Consider the following 21,651-nt stretch of genomic DNA (forward strand, 5'->3'; position numbering starts at 1 on the left):
TGCAGACGGCTGGGTGCAGACGTGATTCTCAGCCGTGGTTCTAGTGCTGGATCCGCTGCGGGAGAATAAAGCCGGGTATAAACGCTGTCACCCTGAGGACGTGCCCTTGTCACCTCGGTCTCGCCAAATCCATACTGGACCCCGCTGGGGCTGAAACCCTCAGGTGAGGCACCATTTTAGTGTATCTCTGTGAAATGGGGGTAGTCTTTTATAGATGAATAGACAATTAAATCAGCACCACTATTATGTAAACCACTCTTGGCGGTTTTTTAAGTTCTCAAGTATATTTCAGTCTGTTACTGGGCTTTCTATTCTGTCCTTCTTACCAGTTTTTCTAGTGCTGTGCTGAAACTGTCTGAATTATAGTTGTTTCATTTTTTTTAATTTTTTGTCTTTTAAAACATTTTCAACTTAACATATACTCTTTTTTCAGCTTCATTGAGGTATATTTGACAAATATAATTGTAAGATATTTAGTGTGTGACCAAGGTGATTTAATATATATATACACACACATTGTGAAAAGGTTCCTCCCGTCTAGTTAACTGACATGCCCATCACACCCACATATTTATCTCTTTTTGTGTGTGGAAACATTTAATTTCTACGCTTTTAATAAATTTTAATTACGCAGTACAGTGTTATTACTGCAGTTGTAGCTGTTCTACATTATGTTTTAATAATTGGTAAGGCAAGCCCCTCCCAATCCTTCTTTTAAAAAAATTATTGGTCACATTTAGATATTTAATTTCCTAGCTTGATTCTAAACAATTTTGCCCAAGTTTTTTAAAGCCTATTGGGATTCAGGTTGGAATGGCAATACATTATTTATTTGGGAAGAACAGACATTTTTCTTATGCTGAGTCTTCCCCCCATCTAAAATAAAAATGTCTCTCAGTTTATGTGGATCTTTTGTTTATATCTTTTGGAAAGATTTTAAAATATGCTTCATATAGGTCCTATGTCTTACTTTCAAAATTAATCCCTAAGAATTTTATAGCTTTTGTCACTATTACAAACTGAAAAGTTTTCTCTGACTCCATTTTTAACTGAGTATTAGCAGATTCCAGGCCTTTTATTTCATTACGTCAAGTGGAAAAAGCCCCCCTTCCCAGCATGGTCAAAGTATCACCAACATTCTTCTTTCTCTTAAAATTTACAATTATTCTAGCTCGAAAAAACTACAGTACGTATGGAAAGCTATGTCTGCTTTCCATACAACTCGTGATTTCCATATAACTCCTAATTTCCATATAACCTTTTAATTTCCGTATGACTCCTGATTTCCATATAACTCGTGATTTTCCTTTGCCAGAAAGGCTCACATCATGCTTAGTTTTCAGCTATGAACCAAAAAAGTATTTTACAAGTACTTACGGGAAGAAGCTCTGAGACTGCAGGATCTGGAGCTGTCACAGGGTGGCGTGTGCAGAGATTTACGTGACCAGTCTTGTACGGCATCCGTTTCTAGACCCTCCACGAGTGGTTATTTCCACAGCTCCGTCCTCTGACTGAGGGTATCATGGCCACATGACAGAGTGGACAGGTAGGGGGGGCAGAGCCATTTGGCCAAGATGGACTCTGGAGTTGCGGGAGGTGACCGAGTCCCCAAGGGAGTGTCAGAGTCACCCCACCTGTAGTTAGGACCCGTCACCTGTCAACCTTTGCAAGGGGATGCAGACCAGCTTCCTCCCGGGGTGAGGCTCTGAAGCAGGAAATCAGAGGGTCCCCAGGCCAGGATGACCACAGGCATCAGGCAAGAAACCCCTCCACCGACGGGGGCCACAGCGCATGGTGCTGGACGTCAGGCAGGTTCCACTGCTGGAAGGGAGCAGAGGACTGGCCAGCTTGGACTGTAGGAACCTGGGCTGGGGCAAGCCAGGGCCGCTGGCTGAGGCGGCAGTCACGCAGAGGCGGCCAGAGGGCCCAGTGACCTGCCCGAGGTAGTGGTCTGGGAACAGCTCTAGGGCTCAACAGCCGCCAGGACACCACCAGATCCCAGGCGACTCTTAGTTCCTTGACCTCCCCTCCTCCGGCAGCTTTATCCTTAGGCTCTACCCCAGCCACTCGTCCCATCCAACGTGTGGACCTGTCATTACCCAGGAGCACAAGTCCTCCACACCCCCGTCCACGCACCCCGCTTCCTGACCACTGCCTCCTACCTGAACACCCCAGCCCCACCCATTACCTGAACCAGCCACCTTTCACCCTCAGCAGATGGTGAGGGCTCAGTGTTCCCGCTGCCCCTCCCGCCCTTGCAGTCCGCTCTTCCTCTTCGGGCATCTGAATTCCATGGGCACCATTCTAGTCACTGCCTTGCACACAGGCTTGGCTCACTTTGCCCCCTCACTTCAGTGGAGCATTTGGCACAAGCCCAGCCCTGGTCCAGCTTGTATCTTCTCTGTGCCTCTGGATGCATCTCCATCCCTCGCCACTCTGCTCATTAGCTGCCAGGTAGGCTCAGCCAGGGAGAGGCGCTGGCAGGGGGGTTGCCCCTCTCCCTCCCTCCCAGCAGGTCCTGGGCGGGGTCCCTCCCGAGGTTCTGGACCTGCCCTTACCTCGGGTCCTCCCACCCCAGCGGCAGGGGCTCCCAGCTGTTACCACCCCCACCCCCTGGTGTTTCACCACCCTGGGTGCTCCCTCAATGCTGCCCGTGCCTTTAATACTTTCTTTGTCCCTTTTTAAATGGAAAAAAAGTGACTTCCTCCTCCATTATGGAATTGTTTAAGCTAGGCTGTCCTTCAGATTTCATATTCAAATTTAACCAGTTTAGGAATAAGATCAATACCTAGTTGCCACCAGACTTAAAACCACTCCCATAGATGAGGGAATTGCTTTGCCCTAGTTTGTCTACACTGTTTCATCTTATTTTCCCTCTTTCTCTTGCTTTCTATTCACTTTTTAAAAATATAAAGACTTTGTTCTGCTTGGGATTAATTAGGAAGTTACAGATGAAATTTACTTGATTCAATGAGTCCTGTGACCTATTTTATTCCACTCGACTTACTTTCATGTAGGGGCTGAGGATGTGTATCCTAACCAGGTACACAAATTCCCTTTCCTCCTGGCTGGACCTTTGTTGAGCTTTTGACTTGCTTGCCTCCAACCCCAGACCAACAATTCCTTTGAACTTAAGGAATGCCTCTTAGAGAACGTGGACAGTTTCACACCACATACAGGAACAGAGCAGAATGTGACGCTAAAGTACGCTTCCCAGTCTCAACTAACCCAAGACCACACTGTCATCTGCGACACACGTTCTAGTTGAGCAGTATTTTGGGGACGGTAGCCCTGCACCAGGCCCCCCTGCAGACCAACTCGCTGAGCAGACAACAGCGATAAGGTTTCATCTAAGGAAATCCTCCTAAAGCTCAATTTGATTTTAGCAAATAATTGGATAATCTGAAGATCTTCCAGAATATTTTTAAAGAGAAATTCAGTAAAGGAAATGCAGGCTATTGAACTCCTGTCACACAGCTTCTCTCTAAGGTAAAATGATTCACTTTCGCCCGAGGGGCCTCCGAGGGCGCCTTCTCTGCCCAGAGCATCTCTCACCACTGAAGCCGAAGAGCCCTCCGCAGACACGGGTCATTCCAAACACGCCCTTTCTGGAGCTGGGTGACCACACTGCGTAACGATGCCCAGCCACCACTGGCAACTCAGCAGAACGCCGAAACCCTTTCAGAGAACAGGGAACTCTCAGCCCACCCTTTCTCTTCAGAACCCAGATGCTTTTGGAAAGAAGTGTTCTCTTTAACATCATTTTAGAAGGGTGTGTGGACGGTTTATCATTATGGAATCTTATAGTTTTGAGTTCTGAAAACAGTATTGTGAATATGACTACCTTCCAATTCTCCCACCTCTGGGAGGGGGGCTGAAAATGTTGTGAATTTATTAGTTCTTTGCTGGACTCTCATAACACTGTTTTCTACAGAGAGAAATTTGGTTGGGCGAGTCCGTCTCATGGCAAGTCGGAGAAGGGAAGCACTGACTGGCCAGTGCGCTGTCCTCGCGCGCAGTGTCCTGTGCCCGTCCCTGCAGCCTTAGCTCAGCTGCCACGCGGGGTGACAGCAGCACACACAGCTCGCCCATGCAGACCCTTGCCCCCCAGTCAACCCCGACCCTGCTCCCACCTAGCATGTTGGGCAATAAGGCAGAATATAGTGAGTTTCTCCTTAATGGGAGACCAGTTGGCATATTTCCCATCCTGATGAGAGAGAAATGCGGTCTGGACTCTGGGAGCCTGCTGTTAAGGGTGGAAGTCATTTGCCTGAGTTGGGGTTCTTGGCTACACGCGCACAACTCCCGGATGTTCATACCCTTCTTCACACTCCACCTTTCCGGCCTTATCAGCAAGCAGAGGTTTAAAGCTATTAGCTTAAATACAAAAAACGCACTTTTTTTTTTTCAAAAGTGTTTCCATTCGCTTTTGTACCCCAAATAGGTGCTGTTTAATTATCTGGAGTGGATTTGCAGATTGAAACACCACAGGTTACTCTGTGGAGTAGGGACAGTGGTTCTCAAAACATCTCTGTGGGTCCTACTAGTGCTGACCCAGGACTGGACTTTCATGGGCCAGGAAAAAAATAAGAAAAATAAGGACATTATCATGAGTTTTTCTCATATATTTTAAATTATGCCAGTTTAGGGACTGACCTTTATTCTAAGACTCTGTCTTCTCTGTATCTCCATATTCCTCCTATTTCTAATTGCGCTTGCCCATGAAGTGCACATTCCGGGAGCCGCTGCCGGGGTGTCTGGAGACAGGAGAGCCTGTCAGCTGAGAACTGGCTGAGCTCCCGGTCTCCGTGCCGTGCAGGCTGAGAGCTGCCAGCTTTCGGGCAGCCGCCCCTGGCTCATCTGGCTGGGCACAGCCCTAGGTGGGGCCCCTCCTCTTATTCTTCTCCCAGTCTTCTCCCTCCCCAAATCCTGACCAGCACTAGATGCCTGCATTGTAAAATATGGGAAACCTTGGACCGAACTCATCCTTTTTTGAACCCAAGAAGAGGAAGTGAGGCCTGGGTAAACTGTGTTGAATCCTGCATGACAGGAAAGTTCCTGAAGAATGGAAATGGAGAGAAACACCTCTCTAAAAAAACAGTGATCCCCACATGAGAAATCTGTAGGCAGGCAGCGCCGTTCTGATGGGCTGGACAGTCTCACACCAATGAAGAGACATTTTGGCAAGAATTATTTCAACCCGGAAGTAAAAAACAAAATTCCCATCTTCACTATGATGGCTTCTGTTACCGTCTGCGTGAACATGCGCCGAAAGGAAACCTCTCTGTCCGCCGCACTGCGGTCGTGTCCATACTCTTTGGGTCTCTTCACATTAGCCAAAGCGCGTGCCTCTAGTTGAAGCACTCTTGGGCTGAATTATCTGGGAACCTGTGCTCTCCACAGAGGAAGAGCTTGGGACTTCTCCTGGTGGGGACTCTGGCTGGGCCTCCTGGCCACGTGATTTCACATCCTTTGAAGTCTTTGTGACTCTATCCAGTTTTTCCTTATTGGGGGGAAAAGAAACGCTACAAAAGTCTCTTCTTACAGAAGGTATTTTCACTTTCATATTTTTAGATGACATGAAGTTCTTTTACCCAGAGGACAAGACATACATAAAACTTACTATGATGAAGTTCAAGGGAAAAGCTAATATAATTTGTAACCCCATCTGCTGAGTATCCATACCCGTCCCTCACGGCCTCTCCCCCATAACCCACGAGCTGCTCTGGGTAAATGGGACCTTTTCACACTGATGGTTTTGGGACTTTGCACCATAAGGAAAGCAGGGTTTCTGGGTTTGACACAGAAAATTGTAGGTTTAGGAATTCTAAGGGGTTGAGAGCAGTGATTAGAAAACAGAAGTCTGGGGCAAGAGCCCGGGGCAATGTCCTCTTCCCACATGGGGGTCTTCCGGGCCCTTCCTTCTGTTCTCCAACTGCCTGCCCCTGGGCCCAGCCCCAGGGTATAAGGATGCCCTAGTTAGTGTGACGAATTAATGGCTTCCCAGGGACAACCACAACGGGTGTTCATCCTCCCAGAAGGAAGTCAACATATACTTACTGGGTGTCTGCTGCTCTGAAGAAGCATGTCCACACGGAGGCACATTCTCTCACATATCACATTTCCCTGACACAATTATCTCTGTGACAGCCCTGCCCCGCGTGCGAGACCTAAATCTGGTCATGAGGAAGCGGCTGACAAACCAAACTGAGAGACACTCTAAAGTAAGTGGCCTGTGCTCTGAAAAGGCTCCCAGGCTGTAGGAATCGGGAGCACGAGGGAGCCCTCCGGCCGAGGAGCGACCTGAACCGGCCCCACAGCCGGGAGGTCTGTTGCCGGGACAGCAGGCAAACCTGAGCAGCCCCCGAGCTCGGGAAGCAGGAACGAGTCGTGACAGCCTCCTCTTCAGGTGGACGTAGTGTGGTTGAGGAGGAGGACACCCAGGGGTGTGGGAGTTCTCCTCTAAAGCATGTGGGATAATGGGGTGTCATGTTGGCAACTTAAGCCAAATGGGGGTGGGAGGAGTTATTGTATTATTCTTGTCCAAAAAAAAAGTAACGTGATGTTGCATACATAACTCACTAAAGTCAGGCCATCGTCGATGAATGATGCTAGTGTGGGCATGGATGTCACTGCCCATGCATGTATTTCTGACCCTGCCTGTGGGTGTGACGACCCCAAACAACTGCTACTCTGTGATGCGTGTGGCCCTGCTGTCCGCCTCGCCAGCCGCCCTCCCTTCTTCCATGCTTGCTGGCCAGGAGAGCCCCGGGGCCCTGAGACGCGGACAGCGGGTCCCTCCTCCCGCCGGAAGGTGAGTCATTCCCATTCCAGGCCAGTCATGCTTCAGGCATGGCCTGTGATCCTGGCTGATAATATATGAGCCGTGAAAGCAGGTTGGCTGGCTGGGGAGAGGGGTGCTTAGCAAAGATTTTCCTTGTTAATAACAAAAATAGATTTTGCTACTTGTTTAAATATATATTAATATGTGTAGTTTTATATATATTCATGTTAATTAACATAGATTAATGTGCCGTGTAGTCCCACCGCTGTGGGTGTCTTCAATTTGGAATCTTAGCTCTGGATTCGTAAACGGCCCGGGAGGTCGTCTGGATTCTGGCCGCCACCTGTGCCGGTTTCCCACGCCTGGCAGGGCCGAGGGTGGCAGGTGCCCGTGTCAAAGGTCACCGTTGATGCGACTCGAGTCCAAGTCTTCGTGCCCCTTCCTCAGAGCGCTGTGCTCTCCCCGGCTCTAAAACAAGAAAATAGTTAGAACTGCCCAGGACATTTTGATTGCGGGGTCTTGAGTGTCTAATTCTCCTGACAGGGAGTGATGGATTTTCACCCAGGGAGAGGTTCACTCAATCATTTTAATGCAGGCTTCTGCCAGGGGCATGATCTCCATCCCAGGCAGCCCCCTGCCCGGACCTGCAGGAGGGCACAGCCCTTCCCGGGGAACATTTGGCTTCTTATCACATCAAGTGCACGTGTGGTGTTTCTCCCCTTCCCTCCCACCACATGCGGACCGCCACTCACAGAGACTCAGGCATTACTTCATGCAGGCGGCTTCATAGAAGGGAAGAATCTCTCATCTCTTGGGAAGTGACTCTTGAAAACAAAGACATACAAGCATCTGCCATTCTCTCCCACCAAAAACGTTGGCACATGTAGAATGACACCGGGCAGCCGCCCACCGTGCAGCCGCCCACCGTGTGGCTTCACTCTGCTGCTTTGTTTGAATTTGTGTAGCGTTTAGTCATGGTTTTGTCTTGAATTTTTCACCTTCTCTACCGTTTTGTAAATCTTCGTAAGTGCAGCCCTGTGTTTTGCCAAGATAAGGCATTCTCTGGACATTTTGCTTTTCAGATAGAGGAATGGTGATGCACATTTTTGCATGGCTAGCCACCATAAGTAAGTAGATCACTATCTTTTTGCTAAATTCATTGTGGATTAATCACTACAGATTAAAATAATCCCAAATTGAAAACAGTTGCTTTTAAAGGCTAATACGAATTATATAAATGTTGTATTGGTGTTTTAACAGCTTAATTTGCAAATAAAAGAGCAATCATAATAATTTACCTCTAAAAAAAAAACTCAGATTTTTCAGAATGTTTTCCTTCATGAAAACAGCACCACCATCTGGAATCCTTTAGTTTGTGCAGTGAAAGAATTAATTATAAGGTCTCACTTTGTTTTGTTTTGGCTGGTAGAACAATAACTGTCTCTTCCTGAGAGATTGTATAGGTAAAACTCATGCAGAAATTGCATTTTGTTATCAAGCTAGAAATAGCTGTATTTCTCCCCTCCACCCACCACAAGGGAATCGTGTAGTTTATGTCCTACAGAAATAGACTCATTTTCATGGTATCAGACTCATGATTTCTGTCAGAGCTTACGTTACTATAAAATTAACATTTCAACAGGGATTAATTTGATATGCCCTCCTGACTATGCATTTTCTCCACAATAGAAAAATAACACTTTTTCTTTAATTTGATATTTAGTAAGTTTGATGTTTCAATTTCTTACTTTTTCTTCAAGAGTAGAGATTAATCAGGACACACCATGAAGAAAATGGAACCAGTCTTCAAAAGGTGAAAAATTTGTAGAATAATTTTAAGCATGAAACAAGTGAGCAGAATTATTATCATTAATCTATAAATAGTGTGGCACATATGTACTCATGTATATGATGGATCATATATAGCTTATAGATCACATACAGCTCTGTGCAATAGTTTTACAGCATGTAAAAAAATGCAAACTTTATTATTTAATAAGGTCTTCAAAAATGGAAAACACTATATAATGTTTGCTAAAAATCCCTACTATTCTCATGAATGGAACAAAGCAATTTGCTCCAGTGAAAAATCACATCCAACATTCTAAACAATCACTTTCTTGTATTATTGTATGAGGTTGTTTTAATCACTGGCGTGATTGCCATTGTTTTGTCATACTTTGGCCTTAAAGCTGAACACTCCAGTGTTCCATTCGGTTGCCCCAGTCTGTCTCGCACTGAGCCACATGCACCCTCTACCGTGGGGCCAGGAGCAGCTGTGTTTCCTGGAACACAAAGGTGGGGGTTCTGCAGCTGTATCGGGGGCCTCGGCAGAGAAGCCTGCTTTTATATCTGCTCCCCATCTCACTCTTGCCTTCAATTCCCTCGTCTGGGACTATGCCAGCCATCGGCTCACCCGGTCATCTGTCTCCCTTTCAGCCGCTGACAGTCACTGAGCGCTCACAGCGTGCCAAGCCTGCTCTGAGGACTTTGTATGTATTCAGCCATTCTCGTTAGAATCCTATGAAGCGGGCACGGTCACGTCCCTCATTAGACACGAAGAGGCTGAGGCCCAGAGAAGTGGAGGAAGCTTTCCCAGCCGCGACTCAGAGGCAGCGTGCCCCAGACGCCGCTGCTTCTCAGCCGGTGCATGGCGGCTGGGGCATGAGTGGTCTTTGACTTTGTCACCTTGACATCATATTACTTTTAATCTAAATATCTGATTTCAGAGAAACATCAAATCAGTGTATTAGCCCTATTTTCCATACTTACTAATGCTTGTTTTTGTCTACACATGTTTAAATTTCTGTTTCTTCAAAAGTCATTCAGTATTCAAGAACTATTTATTGAAAGTCATCTATGTAATTTCTAAAGTACGATCTAGCTTTAAAAACATCTATCATTCAATTTGGCATTATCTATCAAAATTGGTGATGTACATAAACTTTGAGCTAACAATTCCACTGCTGATTTTATCTTACCTATATTCTCCCATACGTCCTGAGAGGCAAGTGAACAAGGGTGTTCCTGTCATTGCTGTAAAAGCATCGTTGCAAACAATCTAAATGCCCACCCATAGGGGCTGGTTAAATAAATCATGGCCCATCCTTGCAGCGGGATACCGTGATGTCCTTAAAGAGTGGGCCAGCTCTGTGGGTGTCCGTATGGAACTAGGTTCAAGATACACCAACTGAAAAGGTGCAGAAGGGATAATTTGACAATTACTATTTATGTGGAACAAAAAGTAAACGCACACACCTTTATAGGTACAGAAAACTTCCTAGTAAATGCCTCTGGAGGGGTTGTAGGAACACAGACTTATTTCAGTGCTTACTCTGATGCTACGTAAATGCTTACTATGTTCATATATTATTTTTCAGTAAACACAGAAGCAAATGATAGAGAAAGGGAGAATTGATGCTTCTACGAGCAAAGCATGCATTTGGAGCAAATACACTCAATTCCCTGCCTGCACCACCATAGAAAGTGCATTTGTTATGGAAGAGGAGCATGTGTGCATGTGATCTCCCTCCCAGGCAGGTGCCTGAGTCCTGCAGGTGAGCAGGTTGCACATACAGGAGGGAAAGCACTTCTCTTGGGGCAAGGAGAGCAGCCGTGGGGGCCTGGGGCTGGGCCTCGAGGGCATCACGAACAGTGATGCAGGCTCGGGATGGTGGGCTCAGGACTGAGTTCTCTGGTGCCAGTCTGGACTCCGCAATGACTTGTCACGTGATCTCGGGCAGATTGCTTAGCTTCTCTGTCCTAGTTTCCTTATTAATAATTGGGGGGTAATGCAGTTACCTGTTTCATCCTGCAGTAGTGGGGTTTAAATGCATCATGTACCCAAAGGCTGAGGGGGTGCCTGGCCCACAAATCACTGCTGGAGTGGTTCCTGCTGCAGCTGGTTGAATGGGGAAGGGTAAATTATTTGTAAAAGGCAGTATGATTACTAATTACAATTTGGGGAAAATTAAGCTAGAACTCCATTTCAAATCTTACCCCAAAATAGTTGGCAGGTGATTATTATTTACAACAGCCAAGATTTGGAAGCAACTAAGCATCCATCAATAGGTGAATGGATAAAGAAGTGGTGCATATACACTCTGGAATATATTACTCAGCCATTAAAAAGAATGAAATCTTGTCATTTGAGACAACATGGATCACCCTGGAGGGTTTTATGCTCAGTGAAATAAGTCAGACAGAGAAAGACAAATACCATATGATTTCACTTATAGATGGAATCTAAAAAAACAAAACAAAACAGAAATAGACTCATAAACACAGAACAGACTAGCAGATGAAGGGAAAAAAATAGTGAGAATGTTTGATATCTTGATCTGGGCAATGGTTACATGAGTATATACACGTGTCAAAGTTCATCAAGCTGTACACTAAGATTTGTGCCTTTTATCATATGCACCTCAATAAAAAACATAAAAGTAATTGTCAGGTAGATGAGAGATTTAAATAGTAAAAAACAAAATGATGGAAGTATAATAGAAAACACAGGTGCATTAACATATTATCTTAGACATGAAAGAAACATTTCTAAATACAATCCCAAAGCCAAAACCCTTAAAAGATGATTGAACACATACAAATTTGTAAACTTCTTGAACACACACACACCACCATAATCAAAGTTCAAAGAGAACAAATGAGAAAATATTTGACCTCACTAGTGATCAAAGAAATGCAGATTAACAAGAATGGCAGTACTCAATGCTGAGATAAGTGTGCAAAACATGGTCCTGCCTACAGTGTTGACCAGGGCAGAAACTAGAAAATATCTTCTTGAGAAAAATTGGCATTATGTTTCCAAACTTTAAAATGTATGTGACTTTTGTCTTAGGATCATAGTGGAATTGATCCTAGGAAAATAATCAGACAAGCGCAAAATCCAAGATGGCAATCCCAAAGTATGTTTTTATGCCAGTGAAACATTAGAAGCAACTGAAAATATACATCAATAGGGAATTGGTTCAACGACTTATGATAGATCCCGATAAAAAATACCACTAAGAGTGATGACACACATCTATATTTATTAATATGGAGAGTAACCAGATTTAAGTGAAAAACTCAGGTTGCAAAATAGTAGACTAATATGAGTCTTTTTTGTAAAAATATTTGTGAGTACAGGCACAGAAAAAAGCCTGAAAAAATATATTTTATTAAAATGCTAATGTATTAGTTACTAGATAATCAGATTCCAGGTGATTTTGCTTCCTTCTTTATAAATTTCTGCATTATTAGTGTTTTTGTTTTGTTTTGTTTTTACTTCTATAGCAATTTTTTTTTCAACAGTACTTTCCATTGTGGGGGATCAAACAGAAGTAAACTTCAAAGGTGAGCATGGCATAAGCCCCCCCCCCCCACCATCACTGCCATTTGGGTCTGTCAGTGATGTTTGCATTTTTATTACAAACGTGAACAGTGGACTAGAAGGTTTTACCACTCAAGTCTAATTTAAACAACCATCTTAGGGACTTTTTTCCAGTTAGGTTCAGCAGAAAAGGGTTTAAAATTTCCTTAATCATCAGGTTTTTTTAAGGTTTGCTGACTAGAACAATGATATTCTTGAACAGCATCATAAATAGGTTCATGAACTATTCCAGGCAGGGTAAGTCTGTCCTTCAAAGGCAGCCTCTCCACTCAAGAAACATTTATTAAGCCCAGACCCTGTGCCAGGCCCGGAGAATAGTTAAGTGTGTGAAACACGGTCTCCACCCTTATGTTTACGTTCTAGCAGAGGGAGGGCAGACAAGTAAACGTGTAACACGGTTAAGATAAAGTAACAGTAGTAAGCAAAGGGGTACAAAGCAGTCTAGCTGGGGAGCAAGTGGGAAGAGCTTCATTTGGGGCCCCTCTGGGCCTGGAGAGATGTTTCCCATTTGTGTTCAGTGGGCAAAGGGAAGTAGTGGCCAGGTCAGCCGTGCTCCGGGCAGGATGAAAGAGAGATGCCGAATACAGCACAGCGGAGGGCTCAGGGAAAGGCTTTCAGACTTACACGGGCAGTGCGTCCTCACAGATCAAAGAGCCAGATCAAAGCCCGGAGCGTTCACGACCCTGCCCCATTCCCGCTCCTCCCCGCGGTAACAGCCCACAGCCTGGAGTGACTCCTGGGCATTGCCTCCGTCAGACTCACAAACGCACCTGCCAGGGTGTTATTTGCTCACCTTCCGTTTGCTTTACTTTGGCAAACATGGAGTCATGTTACCCACATCATCTGGTACTTTTCTTTTAAATTTATGTTGCCGTCTACCCAAGAGTATCTCTCTTGGTCAGTGAGTAGAGACCTGAGACACGTGTAGAGTGGCTGTGTGATGTCGTATACGGTGGGACTGATTCAGTCATTTCCCTATTGTCAGGCTTTCAAATGGTTTCTGTCTTGCTCTTCCCCCAGAACAAACAACACTTTAATGGCCACGCTTTTGCGTGTATCCTCCTCCGTGTGTGTTTATTTGCATGGGACGGACTTCTGAGTGTGTATTTGCCAAGCCAAACACTACATGGACTTTAAATCTCAGTAGATGTGCCAGTGTTCTCTCAAAAAGCTGTGAGTTCTCTGTTCACATCCTTTGCTCATTGTCCTATTAGTTTCCTTGTCGCGTCACTCTGCAGACGTCCTTCGGGCCTCATAGGTACCACAGATATGTTTCCTAGGCTATAACTTTTTTTATTCATTTCAAGTCGTTAAATGTGTCAGTCTTTTCCTTTACAAAGTCTGAGTTTCTCTTGATTTATTTTTATTTTTAATTCCTTTCGAGGCTTTCAATCCATCTAGATTTTTCATATAACATGAAGAAAAGATCTGATTTTGATTTATTCTAAAGGCATACCACAATATCTGGCATCACTTATTAAATATCCCACCATTTCCCATTAAATTAGAATGTCATCTTTACCATAAGCCTATTTCTGAGCTGTCTGTTCTATTCCAGTGATGCTTATCTATCCTTATGTCAATTTCATACTTTTTATTGCTGTAGCTTTTATGACCACTTAATAGTCTTGAACAGGATGGCATCATGGTCAATGACGTGGGCTCTGAGGCCCGAGGTCCGGGTTTGGATCGGCCTCCACCAACTCTGTGATCTTGGGCAGGGTACTGCAGCGCTCATCCTTAAAGGGGGGATAATAATACTACCAAATTCACAGAGTTGTTTTGATGATCTGATGACTAATGCCTGTAAAGTGTTCAAAGCCATGCCTGGCACGGGGTCAGGGGTCACTAAGTGCTGGCAGTGACTAGTACTACCACTGGTCTGGAACATCTACAGTGGGGTCCGGGATATGCCACCCCAGACCATGGCACCTTGGCACACTGAGTATTTTAAGTGAAGGAGTTTGAGAAAACAGCAGAAGCAGGAAGGTCGCTCTGACCTCCCCTGAAACACCAGGAGGTGCCCTCCTGCACCCAGAGGACAGGACCATCCTGTCTCCAAAGATGAAAGGACCCTGAGAAGAACCCTAACCCACAGGCCTTGCTAAGTCCCCCCATTTGCTGCACAACCTCAGACTCCTTAACCTGCCGTATTTCCCCACAGCTGTTCACCCCTCATCAAACCCAGCACAAAAATGCTCAGTTTCAGCCATTCCTCCAAGTTTTCATGTGCTTATAAAGGCCCCCATGAAACATGAAACTTAACATTCATAATTTGTATGCTTTTCTCCTGTAAACCTGTCTCTATCAGTTTAATTTTCAGACCCAACTAGGGACCCTAAGAGGGTCGAGGGCAACTTGTTCCCCACTGCATCAGTTTTCACTGTTCTTTGTCATAGTTTCCTCGCTGCTTCTCTGTTTTTATTTTTCCAAATGAACTTAGAGTAATTCCATCTGGTTCCCTCACAAAAGCCTCAGGACTCCTATTCATATTCGTGTAGAGTATGTATCTGGAAGAGATTATAACATACTTATAAGCGTAGTTTCCTCTTTGGAAGAGGTTAAGTTGGGACTTCGTACAAATGGATCTTTAACAGGTGCATATATTACTTAAAAAAACAGAAATCTCTTTGGAATTTTTCTCTTTTATGAACACATTGGCATTCTGATACAAATTACATTCATGTTATGTTCCTGAATAGTTTTGTCCTAAACGAGAACCCTGGTGCTACTGAGAACCTGCAAGGTGGTAGGTGTGGCTGAGGAATGGGAGCATTGTGCGGAAGGAACCAGTGGCCTTGAGGGGCTGGTGCGCGTCTTCCTGACAGAGGTGAGGACTCTCCAGAGCCTAGAAACGGCCTTGCACGGAGCCACAGAGACAGGAGCAAGCACTGCCTGTGAGTGGCTTAGCCCCAGGAGCTCAGGATCGGGGGGAAGTGAAGCCCTGTCCACGGGCCGAAGCCGGGGCTGAGCCCTGGGGGGAGGCAGAAAGCTGTGGGAGGGCAGGTGCTTCCCTTCTCCCCCAGGGAGTCTCAGGGTGGGACAGTGGTGACCTAGACAAGGCTCCACTGTGCCCTCTGAAGTGACAGGCCTGTGGCTGTCCCAGCAGTGCCTTATCCCCAGTTCCTAGGACAGCAAACACAGGACACAGCAAGTATTTGCTCAGTGAATGATTGAAAAGCCCAACCGAAACAACCGTAAATATTTTGAGTGAGAAGTGAAAGCAAAGACTGTTGAGCATATTAAAAAGAGATGAACATAGTACGATAACTAGGAACACACGGGCAATATGGGCGGTAAACGCGCAGTGAATAACCGCCGGGTCTGCGATGGCATATAATCGGGTCTGAGCAACTGAAAAGCTACTTATTTGAAGGAGACCCTCCCCCACCAAGTTCCCACTTGAAAGCTAATGCTTGAAAATGAGTTGTTAAAAATGGTGCAACCATTTTACATCATGACTGAAGTGGGAAGGGAAAAGTGAAGTTGGGGGGCTTCAGACAATCATCCAGAAGCAGAGCTGGCTGGAGAGGGGCCTGCGGAGCGCCCCCCGCATGGGGCGCTGCCTCCAGTGCCAGCTGGGGAGTGGAGGGGCCATCGCTGCTCACACCGAATCCTGCCTGTGCTACACTCCCAGCAGCTCAGGAAGGGACTCCCTTGAGAGGGCCTCCGGAGCCCGTGGAGGTCACCAAGGAGGGTGCTGCACGTGTAAGAATCGGTCGGGGCCACCATTTCATGCAATACTTTTGAGGGACTTAGACAGTGTTCAAGGGTGCAAAACTAGACAGCGAAACCACGAAGAAGGTGCGTTATGTATCCCCCTGCGGGCTTCCAGCCCTTCAAGCCATTCAGCCCCTTGTCAAGCCAGGCCAAGCTCTGCGTGGTCCCTACTGGGATGCAGACCACTGCCCGTCACCCTGGGTGGACACTAGACATCTTCACCACACTCTGTGATCTCTTGCAAAGTGAAGGAGGTGTACTTTATTCTCTGTCATAGATTATTTAGAGGGTCCCAGTACAGACCTTGAACTTCAAAACAAGAGGAATTTAAATTCACACACAGAGATCCAGGGATGCTGAAACAGCCCACTGCCAACACCGTATCTGGAACGACGACTTCCCCCCGCCCTTCCTCAGCCCTGTCGCTGAATCTGGCTCCCTGTGGAGTCCACCTTCACAATATACGGTTTCTACTGTCCCGACATGCTTCAGGTGTGGTGCAAACACCACCGTACAAAATGTGCTTGAATATGTGTACATTCCATGTTAAACACACTTCCAAGTTGTTTTCCACTCCTTCATATGGATGGAGTAGATTCTTAAGGAAAGAAATGTTTTGTTTCACACTTTGAATGTAGCCGAGTGTCAATTTCAGCCCAGCCCGGCTACTCCGTTCTACGGGCACCCTTACAGTTCACACGGTAACGCCTCCTTTGCTTGTTTATCTCACATCTAGACGGAGCGGCTGTCAGGGAAGGGACTAAACCACGCCTTTGGTCCACCAGGACCATCTTCATTCCCAGCACCCAGCCTGATCTGGGGCGCATGGCAGACGTCCATAAAAGATTTCTTGAATAACCGATAAAGGAGAATTCAATGATGACAAGCATTTCAACCATGGAGGTAACTGTCTAAATCTGTCTTCAACAATAACAACTATTTAAAAAATTTATCCATAAATGACAATGTGTCATATTTAATAAGCATATGATAAAAGATGGCAACAATGTCAGCCGGGATGCCTAACAGGGGCCACGAAAGCCTGGGGCTTCCTCGGACTCTTCACCTCTGACATGTGTCATCTGTGAAATGTCAGTGTTTAACACACACGAGCAGAGCGTTCTTTGAAGCGAAGGAGGCGGAGAGCCCAAGGAGGAGTGAGCCTCAAAGAAGAGGTGTTCAAGGTCTCCGGAAGCAAAGGAGCATTGGTGTGAAGAGGCATCTGTGATTTGTGACTAAAAATGAAGGACATGCAAACTTAATGCCAGTGACACACAAACCAGAGTCTATTATTCCGTCACATCCTGTAAAGGTGCTTCTATAACGGGGCTGTTGGTGCAGTCACAAAAACAGGAATAATAGTCTTGGCAAATTGTCATCAGTGTGACCATTTCCCAGGGAACTCGGGGAGTGAGACAGTCCCCAAAATTAGCCCATCAAACAAACAAGACAAATGCACTGATTCTCCTAAGTGACGTGTAGCTTGAGACTCGGAATAGGGAAGGCGGCTCATGCCAGAGCGGAGGTGCCCGGGCACCACCGTTCGTTTGGGGGCCATATGTGCAGGACAACAAGCCTCCTTACAAAGGCGCACCAGTGTTTCCCCCAGGTACAGAGATGGAGCCCGGTGATGACCCCCTGGCCCTGTCCTCCTGCGGGGCCTGTGGACACTGGTTCCCTTGGTAACAGCTCCGGGGCCCTGTGGCACTGCGAGGAGACCACCCCATTTCCCAAGGACGAAAAAAGAAGTCTGCAGATGTCCACCTAGGCTGCATTTTAGCATCATCTAGAGATCCCCAAAGTCAGGGGCTGCTTAGATAACAGCCGTCCTTCAAAGGACATTTTTGTCAAACAAATCTAATCAAAGATCTTCCACTTGGAATTTGATCTGATTAGACCTTAAGGAAATGCCAAGAGACACACAAAAGCCTGAAAATATCTCAGGCCCCCAGAAGAAAATACCATGCTCAGTACCAGGGAAAATGTATCAGACTTACAATTAAAATAAAATCAGATTGTGCATTCTTTTAAACATTTCCCCTTGAAACTAAAAATTTAGACAAAACTATATTATGTTGTGATTTGACAGAGAAAAAGAGGCTGTCTCCAGTGGCTGCGAGTTACCACCCCCCGATAGAAGTGATGTCAGTTCCCTCAAGAAGCTGGTCAGTTTGGCCAAACACTAAGTCATTTAAACAAATGCTTGATCTGATTGTCTCCTTTTCAATGAATTAACTGGCTGTGTGATGGAAGTGCTCAAAGGGTTCTGATATTTTCACACTGGTTGATGTAAGTCGGTCTTTGTTAACAGCTTTCTGAAAAGGAGAAAGAGAAATCAAAGTTGCCTGGCCTATCTTTTAGGTATCTCTGTAGTAAATACACCACCACTTCCCAGAAAACTTTCCCACCCCTTCACTTCAGCTGTTTAACATTACTGAGCAAAATGTCTGGCACCATAGGTTCACTGTCTGATTTTAGTACGTGGTAAGGCAGAGAATTAAAATAGAATATACTGCAGGTCAGACAACCATTCTGCAGTGCAAGTGCCCACCTGGCCCAGACAGAATGCCTTCCTCCTTTGTCCAGGTCTGGGCATGAGCCCTGCCGGCCAGGCCGGGCAAGACGAGAGGGACGCCCTGCAGCTGGCCCAGGGGTGCCGCACGCAGCCCGTCTGTCTGTCGCTCAGAACGCCGACCCAGACACACACTTTCTCTGCTCCAGTTCGCGGGAGGAGATCTGGCCTGTGAGAGAGGCTCACAGATTGTGGACCCAGCCCTGCCCACAACAGGAAGGGCAAGCTCAGCTCAGGGACGAGGAATCAAGGAGCCCTCTGGTCCTCAGAGCCATGCTGCAACCTCTAAGCAGGCACTTCAGTAACTGAGATGTTGATCTATCTTCCCACTGGTTATAAACTCAGGTTGGGAGAAAGGGATGTCAACTATTGCCTGTCCCAGAAAATCGAATGCATTTAAACTCGAATTGTCTATTATACTTAATACATTGATTCTTTATTTGACTTCTAATTCTGGCAGATGCATGCTGATTATAGGACTGGGAAAGCCTTGCATATCTATCTACAAATATCAGTGTGCTGGTAAACATTCAACAGCCAGCTTTCTGGGAAGAAGACATCCCGGTTTGCGGTACCTGATCACTGTTGGCGTGAATACCACGACCACGGCCAGCTTCAAACCACGGATGTGCGGGGCATCATCACGTGACATGGGGAAGAAGCTCACCATGGACCCCCCACCAGCTGGTCCTAACTGGCGATGGCACCCCGCTCTCTGTAAGCTGCTATCTGAATTTGTTACTTTCTAAAAATTAAATTCCAAGGATTATTGTGCCACTTTTATCAAACAACTACCATTTGATCATCTGTCGAAGCTACTAAGAGACTGCACAGGTATAAATCCAGCTACCCACTGGAAAGGAAGAGGAAAAATCACCCACTTTCACATCCCGCTCAGATACAGTGGCACAGCTGAGCCATCGCCCCCTCGTCTCCTTTCAGCTGCGAGTCGGGCTGCCAGGCTGTCGGTACCAACAGCAGACACAACCTTGCAAAGGACCTCGTGAGAGCTGTTGATGGCGAAATTAAACCCAGAGCGCACTGAGGTGTTGGCGTCCGTCAAGTCCCCTGCCTACATCCTCCTGAAGCCTGGAGAGACTGTGAAGTGTCGGAAAGCAGGGACCGGCTGGATCTGCAGCCTGGATGCACTGGCGCTGCCCCGCCTGGCAAGGCCCCACCCAGGAAGGCAGCGAGCAGCAGGCTGCACACCTTTTCTCCTCTGCTGGGGAAGCACCTGGAAAAGGAAGATATTCTGGTCAAATTTTCTTGTAAACAGGCACCGGCAGCCCTCTAGGCAAACACACTGTGCTGTTTGTAGTGGGAGAATCCTTAGCTGCGCAATGCCTGGGGCGGATGGCCTGATCTGTCTCGAACTGATGACCAGTCACACCTGCAGTTTGTGGGTGCAATGGGATTTTGCTCCCTAAAAAGCATCACACAGTCTATGTAATAGTGCAGTTTAAAGTGGACAGTTTCACAAAGAGACATCTTTCTGTGTGACCGATGCTCTGCACACACCATTCAGAGGCCCTGCTGGTCGATCAGGACCAGACCTAGTCCCAGGGTGGCAGCAAGAAAGACCCTGAGAGCTTCACGTGGGCAGCAGGCGTCTCCCTGCTTCAGCTGTGCCGTGAATCACCTGCAGCCCTGAAACTGCCAGTAAGCCAGCCAAGGCATCTGAGCCTGCAGGTCCGATCTGATTGTCTGATCCTCTGCGCTGTCTCACACCCTCAGCAAGGTGATCCTTTGATCGTCAGCTTTCTCATCTGTGAAATGGGGGTAATAATGATTATCTTTCACAAATGTTGAAAAGAATTCACCAAATATGACATGGAAAGCCCCTAGTGTATAGCACAGTACATCTCACTGAAATCCTCTGCCTTTGACCCTGCACTAATGAGCTGGTGCTCCGGGCGCAGGTGCGCGTCTCCAGGGCTCATCCTGTGATGCTGTGACTTATAACAAGAAATAAATACAGCTCTTCCTTGACTTAGGAAGGAGCTGCATCCTAAGCTGAAAATGCATCTAGACACTATCCTCCTGAACATCGCAGCTCAGGCCGGCCCACCTCACACGCGCTCACAACGCTTACCTGAGCCCACACTGGGCCCAGCCCTCTCACACCAGCCTTGGAACCCATCTGGTGACCCATAGAAGCGTGTGGTGTGGGGAAACCCCACACGGCTGGCAACCAGAAGCGAGGCGTGCTGCGTGGCTACTAAAGGGGACAAAACCGAGTCTTCGTAAGAAGCAGTCAGTAAGTTTTTGTTGAATTCAATTGGTCATTTTGTCCTATATCTTTCAAAGCTTGAACTCTTTCAGCTTTAAAAGCCAAGTTCCTTCAGAACACTTCGGGTTTTTCTAAAGAGCAAGTATGTCCCCTTCTCGAAAAACACTGACATGGATCAAAATCCTTGGAAAGGGGTAAGGTCTGAGCAGCTAAATAATAGATGAGTGATGTTAATTTTTTGTTCTTTCTTACCCTAAGGAGGTTAAACAGTCCTGCAAACCGAGGTGTAGAGATGTGGAGAAGTTGGGGCTCCTATGGCCAGGATCCTCCCTGAATTTAAACCACCTGATGATGTAACTGGCCTGTTCCAAGGCTGCCGCTTCCACACCTTTAGGCAATGAGCTATTACTGAGCTATATAGAGAGCCCGGCCCAGTGCTCTGGGCGGAGTTAGAGACGCTAGTGCTCGACCTCCCGGGAGAACAGGCCGGGTAATAAACCCTTTCACCCCAAAGAACGTTTTGCTGTCAATTTCTTTGGTCACATTGAATCCATAGCGAACTTGCCCCGGGGCTGAAACCCATTGACAAGGCAGGAGAACAATGTCCCCCTCACCCCCTAATCCCTAAAGTCCAACAGCTGCTCAGAGGTAGCTTTCCAGAACAAAAGCGTTTACTCAGGATTCTCGCCTCTTAACTGGGCTCCTTAATCCCAAAAGGCTGCATGTCTCAAAACCTAAATAAAGCTAATTTGGTACATAAAATGCTGCATCAGCAGTGAGATGATGTAAACAGAATTTAAAAATGAAGACAGTAAAAATACAATATAACACATAAAATTGAAGAAATACCATTATGAGATAATATTATATATTTGCCTTTTCTAGTCAGGGCTGTCTTTCCAAGACAGGATTTGTGGAAACACGGATTTCCCCTCCTTAGCCCTCAAACAGTGAAC

At 46.3% G+C, this 21,651-nt stretch overlaps 2 long non-coding RNA genes across 3 annotated transcripts; one reads left to right on the forward strand and one right to left on the reverse strand.

Annotated features, from left to right (window-relative positions):
• Positions 1–21,074, forward strand: LOC108409145 (uncharacterized). Of its 2 annotated transcripts, none has more exons than XR_012125548.1 (7): positions 1–163; positions 10,165–10,341; positions 12,095–12,136; positions 13,194–13,346; positions 14,876–15,070; positions 16,630–16,796; positions 18,926–20,107. It is a non-coding gene; the product is annotated as an uncharacterized lncRNA (long non-coding RNA). The 2 variants fall into 2 exon arrangements; XR_012125549.1 differs by lacking the exon at positions 1–163 and adding an exon at positions 20,954–21,074 and having other exon boundaries at positions 9,973–10,341; positions 18,926–20,722.
• LOC108409144 (uncharacterized) lies at positions 6,883–12,913 on the reverse strand. The gene is made up of 5 exons (XR_005058825.2): positions 12,798–12,913; positions 10,586–10,685; positions 9,766–9,974; positions 7,537–7,608; positions 6,883–7,252 (listed from the first exon to the last, which is right to left on the reverse strand). It is a non-coding gene; the product is annotated as an uncharacterized lncRNA (long non-coding RNA).
• Positions 21,075–21,651: the final 577 nt, after the last annotated feature.

The sequence above is a fragment of the Manis javanica genome, chromosome 15, assembly GCF_040802235.1.
Source record: "Manis javanica isolate MJ-LG chromosome 15, MJ_LKY, whole genome shotgun sequence".
NCBI lineage: Eukaryota > Metazoa > Chordata > Mammalia > Pholidota > Manidae > Manis > Manis javanica.